At 37.0% G+C, this 20,602-nt stretch overlaps 1 protein-coding gene and 1 pseudogene across 6 annotated transcripts in view; one reads left to right on the forward strand and one right to left on the reverse strand.

The window, feature by feature from the left end:
* BCAS3 (BCAS3 microtubule associated cell migration factor) overlaps nucleotides 1-20,602 on the forward strand; it is a 799,405-nt gene that overhangs the window by 265,823 nt on the left and 512,980 nt on the right. The gene's annotated exons all lie outside the window — the stretch shown is intronic.
* LOC119513165 lies at nucleotides 2,205-2,724 on the reverse strand (annotated as a pseudogene).

A 20,602-nucleotide genomic window follows, 5' to 3' on the forward strand; every position in this document is an offset into this window, starting at 1 on the left:
TGCAAAATAGTGCATGGTGTTATTAGTATATGCCTTCTGATAAAATTTAGCATTTACCATTTCCTTCAAATTGTAAAGAAACTCAGTTTTATTCAACTCAGTATTTATTCCACTTTTCATATTAGAAGTAATTCTCATTTTTAAAAATATTGAAATTGTGAGCAGTTTTATTCCAAGATACTTTTCCTTTTTTACACGTAGTTTACAATTTTTGTGCAAATCAGATTTGAAATTGAACCATATAGAAAATAATTTAGTATCATATTTTTTGGACTTTTGTTGCCCAGATAGACTCAGCTTGGTTAATATCTGTGTTTAGATTAATTTTATTTAACTGTGATTTCTTTTAATCTTACCATTTAATTTTTTAAGTCTTTATTTTTTGAGCAGTTTTAGATTTACAGAAAATTTGTGTAGGGCATACAGAGAGTTCTCATATACTACCTCATATACTTGGCCCCCACTTATCCTATTATTAATGTATTTCATTAGTGTGGTACATTTGTTAAAATTAATGAACCAACATTGATATATTATTATTAACTAAAGTTTAAAGTTCATAGTTTATAATTTACATTAGGGTTCACTCTTTGTGTTGTACAATTCTATGGGTTTTGACAAATGTATAATGTCTTGTATCCACCATTAGAGTATCACAGAATAGTTTCCTTGTCCTGAAAACGCCCTGTGCTTCACCTGTTTATCCCTCCCCTTTTACCCCTGAATCCCTGGCAACAACTAATCTTTTAACTGTTTCTGTAGTTTTGTCTTTTCCAGAATGTCATATATTTGGAACCATACCATATTATAGCCTTTTCTGACTGGCTGCTTTTACTTAGCAATAGCTATTTAGAGTTCCTCTATGTCTTTTCATGACTTGTGAGGTCCTTTCATTCTTTTTTTTTAAATACCTTTCCCCAGATTTTTGTTTTTTTGTTTTTTTTCATTTCATTATTTATTTAGATGTATAAGCTCTCGCACTAGGTTTTTACAAGCTGGTGAACAGTGACAAATTATTTCTCCCACAGAAGTATAACCATACATTCTTAGACAGTGCAAATATATGGTTGAACTAACATTAATACACATTACCATTTTATCAATTACATAATAAAACAAATTATTAAGTATCCAGATATTAAGTTAGACAGCTCAAAATACCTGTAAAATATTAGATGTCTGCTGAATCATTAGCAGAAACCTACTTTCTTTTTTTGCAAGAGAGGCTGGGAAGAGAAGGAAGAAAAATCACGTTTCAAACAAAATAATGGTTGGTAAACAACTTCCAATAGATATGGAAAAAAATTACAAGAATTTCAGAAATTTTGATTAAGAATTATTGTGGCTACCCTAACAAAGCATCTCTACCTTTTGAAAAATAAAGAGCATATTCTACATGTTCTGCACGAGACCAAAGCAACATTTTACTAAAATATTTAATAGCCCCCCTCTCATTCATTTGTCAGGCCCTCCTGGTTAAGTTGCACCCCAAAGTGCAAACATTAAATTAACTATAATGCTTTTTTGTCTGGAGACAGTAAAGGCATGTGCTTCTACAATGTAGATTTTCAAAACGGAGATTTTCTCTAACGTCACAAAATGAGATATATAGATAATTCATTAAAATCCAACAAAATTCAGTGGCTGAGCAAACCTGATGTATACTGGTATGAATGTGGGAGATGTAAACAAAGTGAACAGGCAAATAACTATATAGGCCTACTTTTAATGTTTGAAATGACTGAAGGAATAAGCCACATAAAGTCTAGAATGTTCTTAGTTCCTGGGATTTTAAGTTCTGTATGATACTAAAAATATAATACAAGTATTGTGCTGGGTAGTTTGGCACCTAATCTCTCTAAATTTTTTATATGTTGATAAGATTCTGGCATGGGAAGAGATTTAAAGAAGACTTATAACTCAATACTGTGTGATTTCAGGAAAGGTCAGTTGTTACAAATGATAAGCCCATTTTAAAAGCTGACCAGAAAGAATGTTTTGCTAAGTGTCCAGATAGGCTGATTGTAACCCAAACATAGAGGTTGCAATTCTGTCAAACTTGTAGCATGGTAAAACTGCTTTTCAATACTCCTGTGGAAGCTTCATTAGACTTATTCACCAATGTGTTGGCTAATATGTATGACAAATTAGATCCTTCCTTGCTCAAGTTCCACTTCTAAGGCAATAGCATCAGGAACCCAGTTTTATTGAATGCAACAGTTGTTTCTGTGACTATTGGAGTCTTTGAAGCACAGCCGCATTTTAGGATGATACTTCTCCAGATACCAAAGTTGCTTGCTGCTAAAGGCTCCATACTGCTTTTGTCTTACAAACTGTACTGCATCTTCATGTTCATTCCACCTTCAGTCAATGCTAGGGCAACAAGCACCAGAGCTCTCCCAGGACCTGCAACACAATGAACAGCAATGCAGCAACCAGGTTCTTCATGAAACTGCATTTTTACAAGACTTAACCAATCCTCAACAATCTGGTTGGATGGTGGCGCACCATCATCAAAAGGCCAGTCAAGAATGTGGATGCCTTCTTTCTCCACAGAGCAGTGTCATATGTTGCTTCATATACTCATACTGTTGTGGTAACTCCATACTTCTTAAGTTCCTCTATAAATTTGCTTAAGGTTGCTTTGGTTGGATTGTGTGTAATAAGAAATCTCACATTCTTGTATGTGACTTCCACAGGAGCTGGGCAGTTCATTCGAGCCATGTTAATTTAGTTAGAAAACACTTAAAAGGGTTATGAAAGAATTTAAAAAAAAATTGAATACAGAAGTGATGTAAAGAAACTGAAGTCTGCTTTAGTATATTCCTCTTGAAATTCTCAATGCTTTGAGTATGAAGTTGGGAGTAATGGGAAATAAATTGAACCTCCTAACAAGAAGCAGCGATTCTTCAATCCAGTAATACTGAGGCAATATAAAGAAGTGCACTGAGGTTTACCCCATCCAGCTCTGAACTCTTGTAAAATGCTCAGTGGATTTCAATTCAAAACTTCTGTGTCCAGGTTAACCACTCTTACGGGGGTTTCTTGATGTAGTAGTAATGAGTTTCTATGGTTCACTTGTCTGCATAGAGGTAGTGCTGTGCCTGGCAGTAATCTCCCCTACCCTTCAGAAACTCCATAAATGTGTGACCAAGAACACCACAGAAAAGAGGAATATATTTGCTCATTGAAGATTGTGGCCTAATCATACAACCGATCCCGAGGTGGCGTTGAAATAGGCCAGGTGGTGGTATCAGCTTCAGGGCAGGGGGTGACAGTGGTCGTTGCGAGGCATCGGCAGAACAGGAGTTGGCGGTGGCACCAGGCTCTACCATGCAGTGAGAGGCTCCAAGGAGAGCACGTCACCCTCCTCAGTTTTTAATTTTCATCTTAAAAAAACAAAACAGTTTTATTGAGATAAATTGACATACCATACAATCCATCTAGAGTGTATAATCGGTGTCTTCTTATAAATTCACAGAGTTGTGCATTAATCTCTCCAATCAATTCTAGAACATTTTCACCCTTAAGAGGGTTCACTATTTTATAGGGTCCCATCTTTCATCCTCTGACTTTCTTCTGGTGACATACACAACCCTAAACTTTCCCTTTCAACTACAGTCACACTCAGATATCATCATGTCATACTTTGTGTCTGGTTTCTTTCACTTAGCATAATGTTTTTTAAAAATTATTATTTTTTAATTAGAGAAGTTGTAGGTTTACAGAAAAGTCATGAAAAAAAATACAGCATTCACATATACCCCCTTATTGTTGACAGTTTGCATCAGTGTGGAACTTTTATTACAATTGATGAAAGAATATTAAAATGGTACTGTTAAGTACAGCCTGTAGTTTACGTAAGGTGTATTTTTTCTTATGTCACCTTGTTTTTAACACTTTGTATTGGTGTCATACATATGTTATCATTCATGAAAGGACATTCATATACTATTAATCACGGTCCATCATCCACAATAGGGTTCACTGTGTTATACAGTCCCATGTTTTATCTTCTAACTTTTGTTCTGGTGACATACACGACCCTAAACACCCCTTTCAACCACAGTCACATGCATGATTCAGCGCTGTTAATTACACCCACAGTGTAATTAACCTGTATCCATTTCCAAACATTTACAGTCAACCTTATTAAAAATTCTGCACAAATTAAGAATCAGCTCTCCATTTCCTACCCTCATTCTATCTTTTGGTAACTTATATTCTAGATTCTAACTCCATAGTTTTCTCATTATATTTAGTTCATATTATTGAGATCATACAGTATTTGTCCTTTTATGTCTCACGTATTTCACTCAACATAGTGTCCTCAAGGTTCATCCATGTTTCACATGCATCAGGACTTCATTTCTTTTTACAGCTGAATAACAAATATGCCGTCTATGTATATACCACATTTTGTTTATCCATTCATTGATTGATGGTCACTTGGGTTGCTTCCATCTTTTGGCAATTGTGAGTAATGCTGCTGTGAACATCGGTGTGCAGTTGTCTGTTCAAGTTCCTGCTTTCAATTCTTCGGTATATACCTACTAGCAAGATTGCTGGTTCATATGGTAAATTCTATATTTAGCTTCCCTTGGCACTGCCAAACTGTGTTGCAAGCCGCTGCACCATTTTACATTCCCAGCAGCAATGAATTAGTGTTCCTATTTCCCATATCCTCTCCAACACTTGTCATTTTCTGTTTTTTTAATAGTAGCCATTCTGGTGGGTGTAAAATGATATCTCATGGTTTTGATTTGCATTTCCCTAATTGCTAGTGATGTTGAGCATCTTTTCATGTGCTTTTTAGACATTTGTATATCCTCTTTGGAGAAATGTCTATTCAAATCTTTTCCCCATTTTTTTTTTTTGAAGTATTTTTTTTTTAATTCAGTTTTATTGAAATATATTCATAAACCATACAGTCATCCACGGTATACAATCAACTGTTCACAGTATGATCATATAGTTATGCGTTCATCACCACAATCTATTTCTGAACATTTTCCTTACATCAGAAAGAATCAGAATAAGAATAAAAAATAAAAGTGAAAAGAGAATACCCAAACCATCCCCCCATCCCACCCTATTTGTCATTTAGTTTTTACTCCCATTTTTCTACTGATTTTCTTTCAATTTTTTAACTCTGTTTATCAAAAAATTAAAAACAAACAGGCAAACAACAACCAAAAAAACCCCACAACATTTCAAACAAAGCAATGGATTAAGGAAAACAAATAACCTAAAATAACTACTTTGCTTCCAATATGTTCCTACCATACCCCAAGAAAATTAATAAACCATGTCCAAACAGAGGAGTAAGAAAAACAAATAATCTAAAATAACTACATTGCTTCCAACATGTTCCTACCATACCCCAAGAAAATTAACAACCCCTAAGAAAACAAAGGAAAAAAAAAAAAAAAAAACCTAAAATAACTCTATTGCTTCCAACATGATCTTACTATATCCAAGAAAGTTTACAAACCATAATCATTCCTGAGCATTCCCATAACATTGAGATTACCCTCCATAGTTTATCTGTTCTTATTAGATTATCATTCCCCCTCCACTAATTGGTATCTCTAGGTCCCCTACATTCTACAGTATAAAACATTGTACATTTTTCACAGAATTCACATTAGTGGTAACATACAATATCTCTCTTTTTGTGCCTGGCTTATTTTGCTCAGCATTATGTCTTTTTTTTTTTTTTTTTTTTTTTTTTAATCTTCATTTTATTGAGATATATTCATATACCACGCAGTCATACAAAACAAATCGTAATTTTGATTGTTCACAGTACCATTACATAGTTGTACATTCATCACCCAAATCAATCCCTGACACCTTCATTAGCACACACACAAGAATAACAAGAATAATAATTAGAGTGAAAAAGAGCAATTGAAGTAAAAAAGAACACTGGGTACCTTTGTCTGTTTGTTTCCTTCCCCTATTTTTCTACTCATCCATCCATTAACTAGACGAAGTGGAGTGTGGTCCTTATGGCTTTCCCAATCCCCTTGTCACCCCTCATAAGCCACATTTTTATACAACTGTCTTCGAGATTCATGGGTTCTGGGTTGTAGTTTGATAGTTTCAGGTATCCACCACCAGCTACCCCAATTCTTTAGAACCTAAAAAGGGTTGTCTAAAGTGTGCGTAAGAGTGCCCACCAGAGTGACCTCTCGGCTCCTTTTGGATTCTCTCTGCCACTGAAGCTTTTTTCATTTCCTTTCACATCCCCCTTTTGGTCAAGAAGATGTTCTCCGTCCCACAATGACAGGTCTACATTCCTCCCCGGGAGTCATATTCCATGTTGCCAGGGAGATTCACTCCCCTGGGTGTCTGATCCCACGTAGGGGGGAGGGCAGTGATTTCACCTTTCAAGTTGGCTTAGCTAGAGAGACAGGGCCACATCTGAGCAACAAAGAGGCATTCGGGAGGAGGCTCTTAGGCACAACCATAGGGAGGCCTAGCCTCTCCTTTGCAGCAACCGTCTTCCCAAGGGTAAAACCTGTGGTAGAGGGCCCAACCCATCAAACCACCAGTCCCCTATGTCTGTGGTCATGTTAGCAACCATGGAGGTGGGGTAGGCGAATACCCCTGCATTCTCCACAGGCTCCTCAAGGGGGCACTACATATTTTTTTTTTTCCTTGTTTTTTTTTTTTTTTTTTTTAACTTTCCCTTCTTTTTTAAATCAAGTGTATGAAAAAAAAGTTAAAAAGAAAACAAACATACAATAAAAGAACATTTCAAAGAGACCATAACAAGGGAGTAAGAAAAAGACAACTAACCTATCTGTTTAACTTCCAACATGTTCCTACTTTACCCCAAGAAAGTTACCTAATATAGCAACATTTCTGTGAACTTGCTCCTACTATATCCATCAGAAATTAACAGACCATAGTCATTCCTGGGCATCCCCAGAACGTTAAATAGCTTATTTGTTCTTCTTGGATTATTGTTCCCCCTTCCTTAATTGCTCTCTATTGCTATTTCCCCTACATTCTACATTATAAGCCATTTGTTTTACATTTTTCAAAGTTCACATTAGTGGTAGCATATAATATTTCTCTTTTTGTGCCTGGCTTATTTCGCTTAGCATTATGTCCTCAGGGTTCATCCATGTTGTCATATGTTTCACGAGATCATTCCTTCTTACTGCCGCGTAGTATTCCATCGTGTGTATATACCACATTTTATTTATCCACTCATCTGTTGAAGGACATTTGGGTTGTTTCCATCTTTTGGCAATTGTGAATAATGCTGCTATGAACATTGGCGTGCAGATATCTGTTCGTGTCACTGCTTTCCGATCTTCCGGGTATATACCGAGAAGTGCAATCGCTGGATCGAATGGTAACTCTATATCTAGTTTTCTAAGGAACTGCCAGACTGACTTCCAGAGTGGCTGAACCATTATACAGTCCCACCAACAGTGAATAAGAGCTCCAATTTCTCCACATCCCCTCCAGCATTTGTAGTTTCCTGTTTGTTTAATGGCAGCCATTCTAACCGGTGTTAGATGGTATCTCATTGTGGTCTTAATTTGCATCTCTCTAATAGCTAGTGAAGCTGAACATTTTTTCATGTGTTTCTTGGCCATTTGTATTTCCTCTTCAGAGAACTGTCTTTTCATATCTTTTGCCCATTTTATAATTGGGCCGACTGTACTATTGTCATTGAGTTGTAGGATTTCTTTATATATGCAAGATATCAGTCTTTTGTCAGATACATGGTTTCCAAAAATTTTTTCCCATTGAGTTGGCTGCCTCTTTACCTTTTTGAGAAATTCCTTTGAGGTGCAGAAACTTCTAAGTTTGAGGAGTTCCCATTTATCTATTTTCTCTTTTGTTGCTTGTGCTTTGGGTGTAAAGTCTAGGAAGTGGCCGCCTAATACAAGGTCTTGAAGATGTTTTCCTACATTATCTTCTAGGAGTTTTATGGTACTTTCTTTTATATTGAGATCTTTGGTCCATTTTGAGTTAATTTTTGTGTAGGGGGTGAGGTAGGGGTCCTCTTTCATTCTTTTGGACATGGATATCCAACTCTCCCAGCCCCATTTGTTGAAAAGACCATTATGACTCAGTTCAGTGACTTTGGAGGCCTTATCAAAGATCAGTCGGCCATAGATCTGAGGGTCTGTCTCCGAATTCTCAATTCGATTCCATTGATCTATATGTCTATCTTTGTGCCAGTACCATGCTGCTTTGGCAACTGTGGCTTTATAATAAGCTTCAAAGTCAGGGAGTGTAAGTCCTCCCACTTCGTTTTTCTTTTTTAGAGTGTCTTTAGCAATTCGAGGCATCTTCCCTTTCCAAATAAATTTGATAACTAGCTTTTCCAAGTCTGCAAAGTAGGTTGTTGGAATTTTGATTGGGATTGCATTGAATCTGTAGATGAGTTTGGGTAGAATTGACATCTTAATGACATTTAGCCTTCTTATCCATGAACATGGAATATTTTTCCATCTTTTAAGGTCCCCTTCTATTTCTTTTAGTAGAGTTATGTAGTTTTCTTTGTATAGGTCTTTTACATCTTTGGTTAAGTTTATTCCTAGGTACTTGATTTTTTTAGTTGCTGTTGAAAATGGTATCTTTTTCTTGAGTGTCTCTTCAGTTTGTTCATTTCTAGCATATAGAAACATTACTGACTTATGTGCATTAATCTTGTATCCCGCTACTTTGCTAAATTTGTTTATTAGCTCTAGTAGCTGTATCGTCGATTTCTCAGGGTTTTCTAGATATAAGATCATATCATCTGCAAACAATGACAGTTTACTTCTTCTTTTCCCAATTTGGATGCCTTTTATTTCTTTGTCTTGCCGGATTGCCCTGGCTAGCACTTCCAGCACAGTGTTGAATAACAGTGGTGATAGCGGGCATCCTTGTCTTGTTCCTGATCTTAGAGGGAAGGCTTTCAGTCTCTCACCATTGAGTACTATGCTGGCTGTGGGTTTTTCATATATGCTCTTTATCATGTTGAGGAAGTTTCCTTCAATTCCTAACTTTTGAAGTGTTTTTATCAAAAAGAGATGTTGGATTTTGTCAAATGCTTTTTTCAGCATCTATTGAGATGATCAATTGATTTTTCCCTTTTGACTTGTTAATGTGTTGTAATACATTGATTGATTTTCTTATGTTGAACCATCCTTGCATGCCTGGAATAAACCCCACTTGATCATGGTGTATGATTTTTTTAATGTGTCTTTGGATTTGATTTGCAAGTATTTTGTTGAGGATTTTTGCATCTATATTCATTAGGGAGATTGGCCGGTAGTTTTCCTTTTTTGTAACATCTTTGCCTGGTTTTGGTATTAGATTGATGTTTGCTTCATAAAATGAGTTAGGTAGTGTTCCATTTTCTTCAATGTTTTGAAAGAGTTTGAGTAAGATTGGTGTCAGTTGTTTCTGGAAAGTTTGGTAGAATTCCCCTGTGAAGCCATCTGGCCCTGGGCATTTATTTGTGGGAAGATTTTTGATGACTGATTGGATCTCTTTCCTTGTGATGGGTTGGTTGAGTTCTTCTATTTCTTCTCTGGTCAGTCTAGGTTGTTCATATGTTTCCAGGAAATTGTCCATTTCCTCTACATTATCCAGTTTGTTGCCATACAGTTGTTCATAGTATCCTCTTATAATTTTTTTAATTTCTTCAGGATCTGCAGTTATGTCACCTTTTTCATTCATTATTTTGTTTATATGGGTCTTCTCTCTTTTTGATTTTGTCAGTCTAGCTAGGGGCTTGTCAATCTTGTTGATGTTCTCGAAGAACCAACTTCTGGTGATATTTATCCTCTCTATTGTTTTTTTGTTCTCTATGTCATTTATTTCTGCTTTAATCCTTGTTATTTCTTTTCTTGTACTTGGTTTAGGATTGGTTTGCTGTCCATTTTCTAGCTTCTTCAGTTGATCCATTAGTTCTTTGATTTTGGCTCTTTCTTCCTTTTTAATATATGCGTTTAGTGCTATAAATTTCCCCCTTAGTACTGCTTTTGCTGCATCCCATAGGTTTTGGTATGTTGTGTTCTCATTTTCGTTCGTCTCTATATATTTAGCAATTTCTCTTGCTATTTCTTCTTTAACCCACTGATTGTTTAGGAGTGTGTTGTTTAACCTCCAGGTATTTGTGAATTTTCTAAGTCTCTGATGGTTATTGACTTCTAATTGTATTCCATGGTGGTCAGAGAATGTGCTTTGAATAATTTCAATCTTTTTAAATTTATTGAGGCTTGTTTTATGTCCCAGCATATGATCTATTCTGGAGAAAGTTCCATGAGCACTAGAAAAGTATGTGTATCCTGGTGATTTGGGATGTAATGTCCTGTATATGTCTGTTAAATCTAATTCATTTATCAGATTGTTTAGGTTTTCAATTTCCTTATTGGTCTTCTGTCTGGTTGATCTATCTATAGGAGAGAGTGATGTGTTGAAGTCTCCCACAATTATTGTGGAAACATCAATTGCTTCCTTTAGTTTTGCCAGTGTTTCTCTCATGTATTTTGTGGCACCTTGGTTGGGTACATAAACATTTACGATTGTTATTTCTTCTTGCTGAATTGCCCCCTTTATTAGTACGTAGTGGCCTTCTTTGTCTCTCAAAACATCCCTGCGTTTGAAGTCTATTTTATCTGATTTTAATATTGCTACACCTGCTTTCTTTTGGCTGTAGCTTGCATGAAATATTTTTTTCCATCCTTTCACTTTCAGTTTCTTTGTGTCCCTGTGTCTAAGATGAGTCTCTTGTATGCAACATATTGATGGTTCATTTTTTTTTGATCCATTCTGTGAATCTATATCTTTTAATTGGGGAGTTTAATCCATTTACATTCAACGTTATAACCATGAAGGCATTTCTTGAATCAGCCATCTTATCCTTTGGTTTATGTTTGTCATATTTTTCCCCTCTGTCTATTAATATCCTTTATTGTACCCATACCGAATCTCTTTAGTACTGAACCTTTCTCCAAGTCTCTCTGTCCTTTCTTTGTTTCTCTGTCTGTAGGGCTCCCTTGAGTATTCCCCATTTTTAAATTGGGTTGTTTGACTTTTTATTATTGAATTGTAGGATTTCTTTATATATCCTGGATATTAAACCCTATCAGATATGTGGTTTCCTAATATTTTCTCCCATTGTATAGGTTGTCTTTTCACTTTTATGATATAATCTTTTGATGCACCGAAGTTTTTAATTTTGATAGAATGAGGTAGACAATGGGGAGTTAATATTTAAAGTATAGGTTACCATGAGATAGAAGGTAGAGAATGAGAAGAGGATTCTTAAGGTGTACAGAATGTTTAATAAGGTTAAATGAAAATTTTCAGAAATGGATAGAGGGGATGGTAGTACAATATTGTAAGTGTAATTAACAATGCTGAGTGTATGTTTGAAAGGGGAAGTCTAGAGTTGTGTATGTCACTAGAAGGAAAGCTAGAGGATAAAACATGGGACTGCATAACAGTAAATCTTGTTGTGGATGATGAATGTTCTTCCATCAACAGATGTACCTTATTATTAGAAGATGTTAATAATAGGGTGGTATATGTATGGGGAAAAATGCAACTAATGCGAACTATGGATTATAGTTAATAGTAATATTGTAAAATATTTTCATCAGTTGTAACAAAGGTACCATACCAATGGCAAGTGTCAAGAAAAGGGGGCTATGAAGGGTATGGGATTTTTCTTTTTGGAGCAGTGAAAATGTTCTAAAATTGATTGTGGTGATGAGTGCACAAGTCTGTGATTATACCAAGAGCCCCTGATTGTATGTACACTTTGGATGGATTGATATTTTATCTTTTAGCTTTCCTTCTAGTGTCATATATGACCCTAAACTTCCCCTTTCAACTGTAATCACACCTGTAATTCTGCACTGTTAATTAACATTTAGTTTTCATGGAAAAAAATGTCAAGCATTGCTTGTATTAACTTTATGGGTATCGTCCAGAACTTGGTGCAAATAGCTTACGTTTCTATATAAGAAAGAGTAGAATTATTTGACATAATCATCATATTATTTAAACTCTGTTGCCTTTTCTAACTTTGAATACTGATCTCATATAATTACCTGGTTAGCCTATCAGTTTATGGTGCTAAATTTCAAGCCATTTCTAGTTTATAAATTTAATTTTGGGGGTAGAGATGTTGGCTTTATCATGACAGAGCCTTTTTTATATGTATTATAAATTATGATTATAGTAAACTCCATTTATGAGTAGTCTGTTACTACTCAATGAAGTTAAAACTTTGAAAGTTTTTTTTTTCACCTTTTAAGCAATTCAGTTTATAAAATTCTTTCCTAGTTATGTTTTGTGCTAGTAACTGAGGTCTCATGACAATCAGAATAAAATACATTTATTTTTTAAAATAAATTAAATAATAGTTATCACATAAAGTAACATTTTCCCACAATTCACTTTAATTTGATTTTAGAAAAAAAAGTACATAAAATTTAACAAACTTTCTAAATCAGTTTTTGTCTGACAAAAATCTACTTAAAAATGGGTGGAAAGGTGTGATTACTGAGAAATACCAAGAATAATTCACTAAGGTTGAAAAAAGTAGTCAATGGTATACTCTAAATATAAAGCAGGACCCTCTAAATACAGAGAGAGAGAGAGAAAGGAGAAGGGAGTGTGTGGGAGAGGGGGAAACTCTGGATGGTGCATATGAAAATACAGGTTTGACTCTTCTTCCAAAAATATTTTTGTGTTTATTTTTATTTTGGGTATGAAATAACTGGGACTAACATAGTATTTTTTATATTGAATTTTATTGAGATATATTCACAAACCATGTAATCATAGTTGGGCATTCAGCACCACAGTCGATTTTTGAACATTTTCATTACCACACACAAAAAAGAATAAGAATAAAAATTAGATAACACCTAAAACATCCCATACCCCCTAACCCTCCCTATTATTCATTTACCTTTTTTCATTTTTCTACTCATCTGTTCATGCACTGGATAAAGGGAGTGGGAGCCACAAGTTTTCTACAATCACATGGTCGGACAGTGTAAGCTGTATAGTTATACAATTGTCTTCAAAAATCAAGGTGTATTAGTTAGGGTTCTCTAGGGAAACAAAATCAACAAGAAATATCTGTAAATATAAGATTTTATGAAAGTGTCTTACTAAACTGTGGGGATGCATGAGTCCAAATTCCGTAGGGCAGGCAGCGAACGAGCAACTCCGATGAAGGTGTTCGATGAACTCCTCAGGAAATGCTTCATTAGCTAGCTGGAGTGAAGGTTCTCTTCTTTCTCCCTGAGTCTTCAACTGATTGGATTAAATCCTTCGTATTGAATTCTCTCATTGAGGGAGATACGCCCTTCATTGATGTGATCAGTCACAGTTCCAGTCAGTTGACTGATGATTTAATACACCAGCCTTCTAGTTTATTAACCAGACACAAATGTCCTTGCAGTAACAGTTAGGCCAGTGCTTGCTTGACTAGACACCTGGACACCATCACCTGGCCAAGTTGACACATGAACCTAACCATCACACAAGGCTACTGGGTTGTAGTTCAACAGTTTAAGGTATTTCCTTCTTGCTATCCCAATACACTAAAAACTAAAAAGGGATATCTATATAATGCATAAGAAAAACCTCCAGAATGACCTCTCAAATCCATTTGAGATCTCCTAGCCACTGAAACTTTATTTTGTTTCATTTTTTCCCCCCTTTTGGTCAAAGAAGTCTTTCTCAATCCCATGATGCCAGGACCTAGCTTGACCCCATGAGTCATTTCCCACGTTGCCAGGGAGACTTACACTCTTCAGAGTCATATACCACGTAGTGGGGAGGGCAGTGAGTTTACCTGCAGAGTTGGCTTAGAGAGGCCACATCTGAGCAACAAAAGAGGTTCTCTGGGGGTGACTCTTAGGCACAATTATAAGTAGGCTTAGCCTATCCTTTGCAGTGACAGGCTTCTTAGGAGCAAGACTCAAGATAGAGGGCTCGGCCTTCTACATTGGTAGTCCTCAGTGCTTTTGAGAATGTCAGTAATTTCCCCAGGTGGGTAATTTTAATATTTCTACCTTTTCCCCCAGTCCCTCCATGGGGATTTGCAAATATAATTTTATTCTCTGCCCAAATTACTCTGGGAGGTATCGGGGCTTCACACTAATCTGTACAGACCAACCAGATCTCACTCCCTATTCAAAGTTCCATGTAATTATGGTATTTGAACAAACTGACCAAACAAGTTAGATTATATAGTGTACTGCAAAAAAAAAATACAGATTTTTCACCCAACAAACATCTCTTCCTTTGGTTTCACACAGAAGTTGAAGTTTTAAAACACCATCAATATTGTCCTTTACCCTCTGGTTTGATTTACCTTAGTCCTAACCAGGTCCATCTCTTTTGTATCTCAAATTGAAGTCTGATCTCCTTTTCAGACTCTTTATCATTTACCATATGGGGAATGCTGGCATTAATAGCTTCCAGTCTCTGGCTCTGAGTCTCGGGTGTCAAACAGATACCCAAAGCTCCAGGGACCAACCAGTTTATACACAAAGAGCCCAGCATCTCAGAATTTAGAAATAGCCATTATAACTCAAGAGTAGAGTAAATGCTGTAACAGCTTACAATCCGGGAATTTTACAATAAGCCCTCCCCTCATAACCCATGTTCTCAGATTCAATTCTCAGAGTTTGCACATTATAGTTAGTCCATTTAGTGAAGCAATTGTAATGTTTGTCATTTATTTCTGGTTTATTTCAGTCAACATACTGTCCTCAGTATCCATTCACCTTGTTGTATACCTCACTTCATTCCTTCTTGTAACTGCTCAACATTCCGTTGTATGTATACACTATAGTTCGCTATTCCATTCATCAGTCAATGTACCTTTAGGCCATCTCCATCCACTGCAAATTGTGAATACTGCCACTATAAGCCCCGCTGTGCAAATGTCCATTCGTGTCCCTCTTTTCAGTTCTTCCAAGTATATACCCAATAACAGGGTTGCAGGACCATATGGCAACCCCCATAGTTAGCTTTCATGGAACCACGACACTGCTCTCCAGATGGTCTGCACCATTCTACTTCCCCACAAATGTTTATTAGGTACATCCCTCTCTCCACATTTTCTCCAGTACTTGTATCCCTCTGTTTATTTGTTAGATGGTTTTATTTACACACTATACATTTCCTCTTAAGTAAACAATCTATGGTTCCCTGTATAACCACATGGTTATGCATTCACCACCACTATCTATATGAGGACATTTCCATTTCTTCCACAAAGAAAGAGGAAGAGGCAAAAAAAAAAAAAAAGAAAAGAAAAAGAAAAAGAAAAAAGAAAAACAAAAAAATGGCAACTAAAAAGCAACAAAAGGAAAAATAAAATTAAAGTAAAATACAATAAAAAGTCAAACAACACCACCAATGCCAAGAATCCCATACCCCTCCTTTTTATCCTCCTCTTATAGACATTTGGTTTTGGTATATTACCTTTGTTACAATTAATGGAAGCATATTACATGTTACTGTTAACTATGGACTAGTTTGCATTGATTGTATTTTTTTCCCCAATACCATCCCATTTTTTAATACCTTGCAAAGTTGACATTCACTTGTTCTCTCTCATATAAAAACATTCTTATATTTGTATATTTAATCACAATCATTGACCACTCTAGGTTTCACTAAGTTATACCATCCCAGTCTTTATCTTCTGTCTTTCCTTCTGGTCTCCTACATGCCCCTAACCTTCTTCCTCTTTCAGCCATTATCACAGTCATCTTTGTTCAGTGTACTTGCAATATTGTGATAGCATCACCCAGTATTGTGCTATTTCTGAATCTATGCAGTCAGTCCTGTTGAACATTCTGTAGTCCTTCAGCATCAAATGCCAGATCTTTACCCTCTCTCTTTCTCCTGATATCTTCATTTCTACACTCTTCTGCAAACCTCTCTCTCCTGTCTTTTCCTATCTGCCTGTAGCACTCCCTTCAATATTTCTTGTAGGGGAGGTCTCCTGTTCATGAACTCTCTCAGTGTCTGTTTATCTGTAAATATTTTAAACCCTCCCTCATTTTTGAAGGACAGTTTTGACAGAGATGGCCTTCTTGATTGGAAGTATTTCTCTTTCAGTGTCTTGATTATATCATACCACTGCCTTCTCGCCTCCATGGTTTCTATAGAGAAATCTCTACTTAGTCTTATTGAGCTTCCCTTGTATGTGATGGATTGCTTGTCTCTTGCTGCTTTCAGAAATCTTTGTCTTTGACATTTGACAGTCTGATTAGTTAGTGTCTTGGAGTAGGTCTATTTAGATCAATTCTGTTTGTGGCACGCTGCGCTTCTTGGACCTGTAATTTTATGTCTTTCATATGAATTGGGAAATTTTCGTCCTCTGTTGTATTTCTGCCCCCTTTCCGTTCTCTTCTCCTTCTGGGACGCTGTAACATGTATATTTATGTGCTTCACGTTGTCATTCAGTTCCCTGCACTTCTACTCATATTTTTTCATTCTTTCTCCTATCTCTTCTTTTGTGTGTAGGATTTCATATGTCTTCAGATGAGCCTGTCTTCTAGTTCCTGTCTTCTGTCTCTACAAGTCTGCTGTTGTATGTCTCCATTGTGTTTTTCATGTCTACTATTGTGCCTTTTATTCCCATAAGTTCTACCATTTGTTTTTTCAAGCTTATGAATTCTTCCTTATGGTCACCCAGTATCTTCTTTATATGCTTCATCTCTTTTGTCACATTCTCTCTCACCTCATTGATTTGATTTAGAAGATTTGTTTGAACATCTTTAATTGTTTCAACTCTTGACTCTCAATTGAGGTGTTAGTTTGTTCCTTGGACTGGGCCATATCTTTGTGTTTCCTGTTGTGGCTCGTGATTTTTTGCTTTGTAGGCATCTGATTGTCTTAAGTAGTTTATTCTGGAGGTTTTTTCTCTCTTTTGTCTTGGGTTTCCTTAGTTCTCTATATTTCTTTGTTCTCTCGCTGGTCAGATGTCAGATTGGCTCTGCCCCTGGTTTTCCCCCCACATCAGGCACCTACTGTGGCCTGCCACAGGGTAGGCACTGGATACCCCAGCAAGTTTACTGTGTGTGGTGATATAGATCTGCTGGCTTCCAGTGGTGGTGTGTTTTCCACTGGTCAGCAATACCTGGTTTTGTTTTATAGCCCTGCTTTAGCCATTGGGTTATCTGTATTTCTCAGCCAAAACTGGGCTGTGTTTCTTTGCAGGTCATGTAGACCAGCTCGTGTGGTCCTGATAAAGGTTCTGGAGCATTTTTTGTTTCTATTCTGTTGCATTTTCTGGACTTTCCAGCAGATGGCACTGTTTGGCAACGTACTCATCCTCAGAGGCTGCTTTGCTTCTGAAAACAGGCTGTGTCTACACAACTGAGCTGAAACTGTGGGTTCCTAGGCCCTCACTTTCCTGGCCAAAATCTGGGTCAGTGTGGGGCTAGACCTGCAGCAGAGTACTCACTCAGCTGACCCAGTACTCCAGCCATACCAAAGGCATGGAAACGGTCACTGGCTTGCTGCTTCCCTCACGGTTGGGGGTAAGGTTGTCAGACCCAGGGTGGGAAATGCAGTTTCTGGTCCACATTTTCTCAGTCTGTTTGTCCCTCACTGACCCGGGTCTTGAAATGTCCTCCCCTGTCCCCCAGGTCTTCAAACAGTGGGGGTATGTCTCTTTGCTGTGAGAGGTTTTAAGATCTGTGTCCCTAGTGGGAGGGGTCCTGTCTGCTAATTCTGTTCCTTTCCCAGATGGAGACCAAGTGAGTAGGAGGAGAGAGGACCAGCTGGTCTGGGACGGAAGATTCCTATGTGATATTTTTTCTCTTTTTTCAATTCAGCATCTGCAGGGTCCTTCTTCCGTCTCTATCCTCCTCCAGAGTTTCAAACAATTCAGAATTGTCATTTTTTTCATTGAATCCCTGGAGAGTTTTCAGTAGCTGTTTACATTGCCGTATTGATGATGTCCTCCTACTGACATAGTATTTTTAATAGAAAGAAATTACACAGAAAAGTTGAGACCTTTTTAGTACTCATCAGTGTGCTAATCATGGGTAATTAATGATTGTATAACTTGTAAATAGTAGTAGAAGCATGTCAAGAGTTATTTATGTAAATGAAATATCATCAATGTAAAATGGGGATTATGTTTATATTTGTAGCAAATCCTTTTGCTATTTGGTTGATGTGGCAAGGGTCACTTTTTTCTTTTATGAAAAAGGAAAAGAAAAGCTACATGAAAATATGTTTCAAAGAACATTTTTTGTCATTATTGATTTGATTTTCCAGTAAACAGTTGTGTGAGTTCAAATGTAATGAAGGTCAGTGGATAAGCCAGTGTGTGGATTTAAGGCTGCTTCTTTGATTTTGCTCTATAAAATGTCAAACATTCAACAGGAGGTCCTTCCCTGTTTAATTTTGTTTTTTTTTTTTAGCAAACCAGTAGTATGCCATGCATAGTCTTCTTTTTTTAATTTATTTTTATTTTTTTAAAATTCAGTTTTATTGAAATACACTCACACACCATACAGCCATCCATGGTATACAATCCACTGTCCACAGTATGATCACATAGTTATGCGTTCATCACCACAGTCTATCTCTGAACATTTTCCTTACATCAGAAAGAACCAGAACAAGAATAAAAAATAAAAGTGAAAAAAGAACACCCAAACCATCCCCCCCATCACACCCCATTTGTCCTTTAGTTTTTATCCCCATTTTTGTACGCATCCATACACTAGATAAAGGGGGTGTGATCCACAAGGTCTTCACAATCACACTGTTACCCCTTGTAATCTACATTATTATATAATCGTCTTCAGGAGTCCAGACTGCTGGGTTGGAGTATGGTAGTTTCAGGTATTTACTTCTAGCTATTCCAATACGTTAAAACCTAAGAGGTGTTATCTATATAGTGCATAAGAATGTCCACCAGAGTGACCTCTCAACTCCATTTGAAATCTCTCAGCCACTGAAACTATTTTGTCTCATTCTGCATCCCCCTTTTGGTCAAGAAGATACTCTCAGTCCCACGATGCCGGGTCCAGATTGATCCCCAGGAGTCATATTCTGCATTGCCAGGGAGATTTACACCCTGGGAGTCGGGTCCCATGTAGTGGGGAGGGCAGCGAGTTCACCTGTCGAGATGGCTCAGTTAGAGAGAGAGAGGGCCACATCTGAGCAACAAAGAGGTACTCAGGGGGAGACTCTTAGGCACCATTACATGCAAGTTTAGACTCTCCTTTGCAGTAACGAGCTTCATAAGGCCAAGTCCCATGATTGAGGGCTCAGCACATCAAACCGCCAGTCCCAATGTTTGTGACAACATCAACACCAGTCCAGGTGAGGAAGTCCAACACTTCTGCACCTTCCCCCAGATCCTTGGGGCTGGGGAGGGGGAGGCTGTAAATATATTTTTTATTATCTGCCCAAATTACTCTGGGATGTGTCACTATTTCACTCCAGCCTATACTAACCTACCGTATCTCACTTCCTATTCAAAGTTCCATGCAATTGTGGTGTTTGAACAAACCGACTGTAGAGTTGTACCATTTAGAAAATTTAGATCCTGTACCAAATAGACATCTCTTCCCTTGCTCTCATATGGAATTTGAAGTATTAAAACACAGTCAGTTTCGACCTTTACCCTTTGGCCCAGTTTGCCCTGGTCTTAACCAGACCAACAGATTAAGACCAGGGCTCTTTTTCAGCTTTTTTTTTTTAACAGTTGCTGTATGCACTAATACTGACATTCATATCTGCCGAGCTCTAGCTCTGAGTTTCAGGTGTCTCAGAGATACGCATTGTTCCAGAGACCAATCAGGTTATACACTAAGGGATCAGCATCTCAAAGTTTAGAGAAAGGCATTACACAGGGACAGAGTTAACTGCTGTAAGAGCTTACAATCTAGGGACTATTACAATAATTATGTCCACGTTAGGCTTTCAATTCTGAGTTTACAGATAGTAGTTAGTCCATATTGGTGAGGCATTAGTGTTTGCCTTTATTTCTGTTGTACTTCACTCAGATACTGTGTACAGGATCCATTCATCTCTTTGTGTGTCTCATAGCTTCACTCCTTCTTGCAGTTGCTCAATGTTCCACTGTATGCGTGCACCACAGTACACCATTCCATTCTTCAGTCAGTGTACCCTTAGGTCATCTCCACCCTTTGCAAATCATGATTGCTGCCTCTGTGAACAAATGTCCATTCATATCTCTGCTCTCAGATTTTCAAATGACATACCCCATAATGAGGTTACAGGACCTTATGGTCCCCACATACTTAACTTTTTGTGGAACAACCACACTGACCTTCAGAAAGGCTACACCATTCTACCTGCTCATCAACAGTAGATAGGTACATCCCTCTCACCATGTTTTCTCCAACAATTTTACTCCTATATATATATTTTCCTACAATTTTATAGAGTTATATTCACATAGCATACATTTATCCACAGTGTACAATCAGTTGTTCATGGTATCATCATAAAGTTGTACATTTATCACCATAATCAGCACTTGAACATATTGATTACTACAAGAAAAATTGTTTTTTTTTTAGCAACAATGAAAAAAAATGATAAAAAG

The sequence above is a fragment of the Choloepus didactylus genome, chromosome 18, assembly GCF_015220235.1.
Source record: "Choloepus didactylus isolate mChoDid1 chromosome 18, mChoDid1.pri, whole genome shotgun sequence".
NCBI lineage: Eukaryota > Metazoa > Chordata > Mammalia > Pilosa > Megalonychidae > Choloepus > Choloepus didactylus.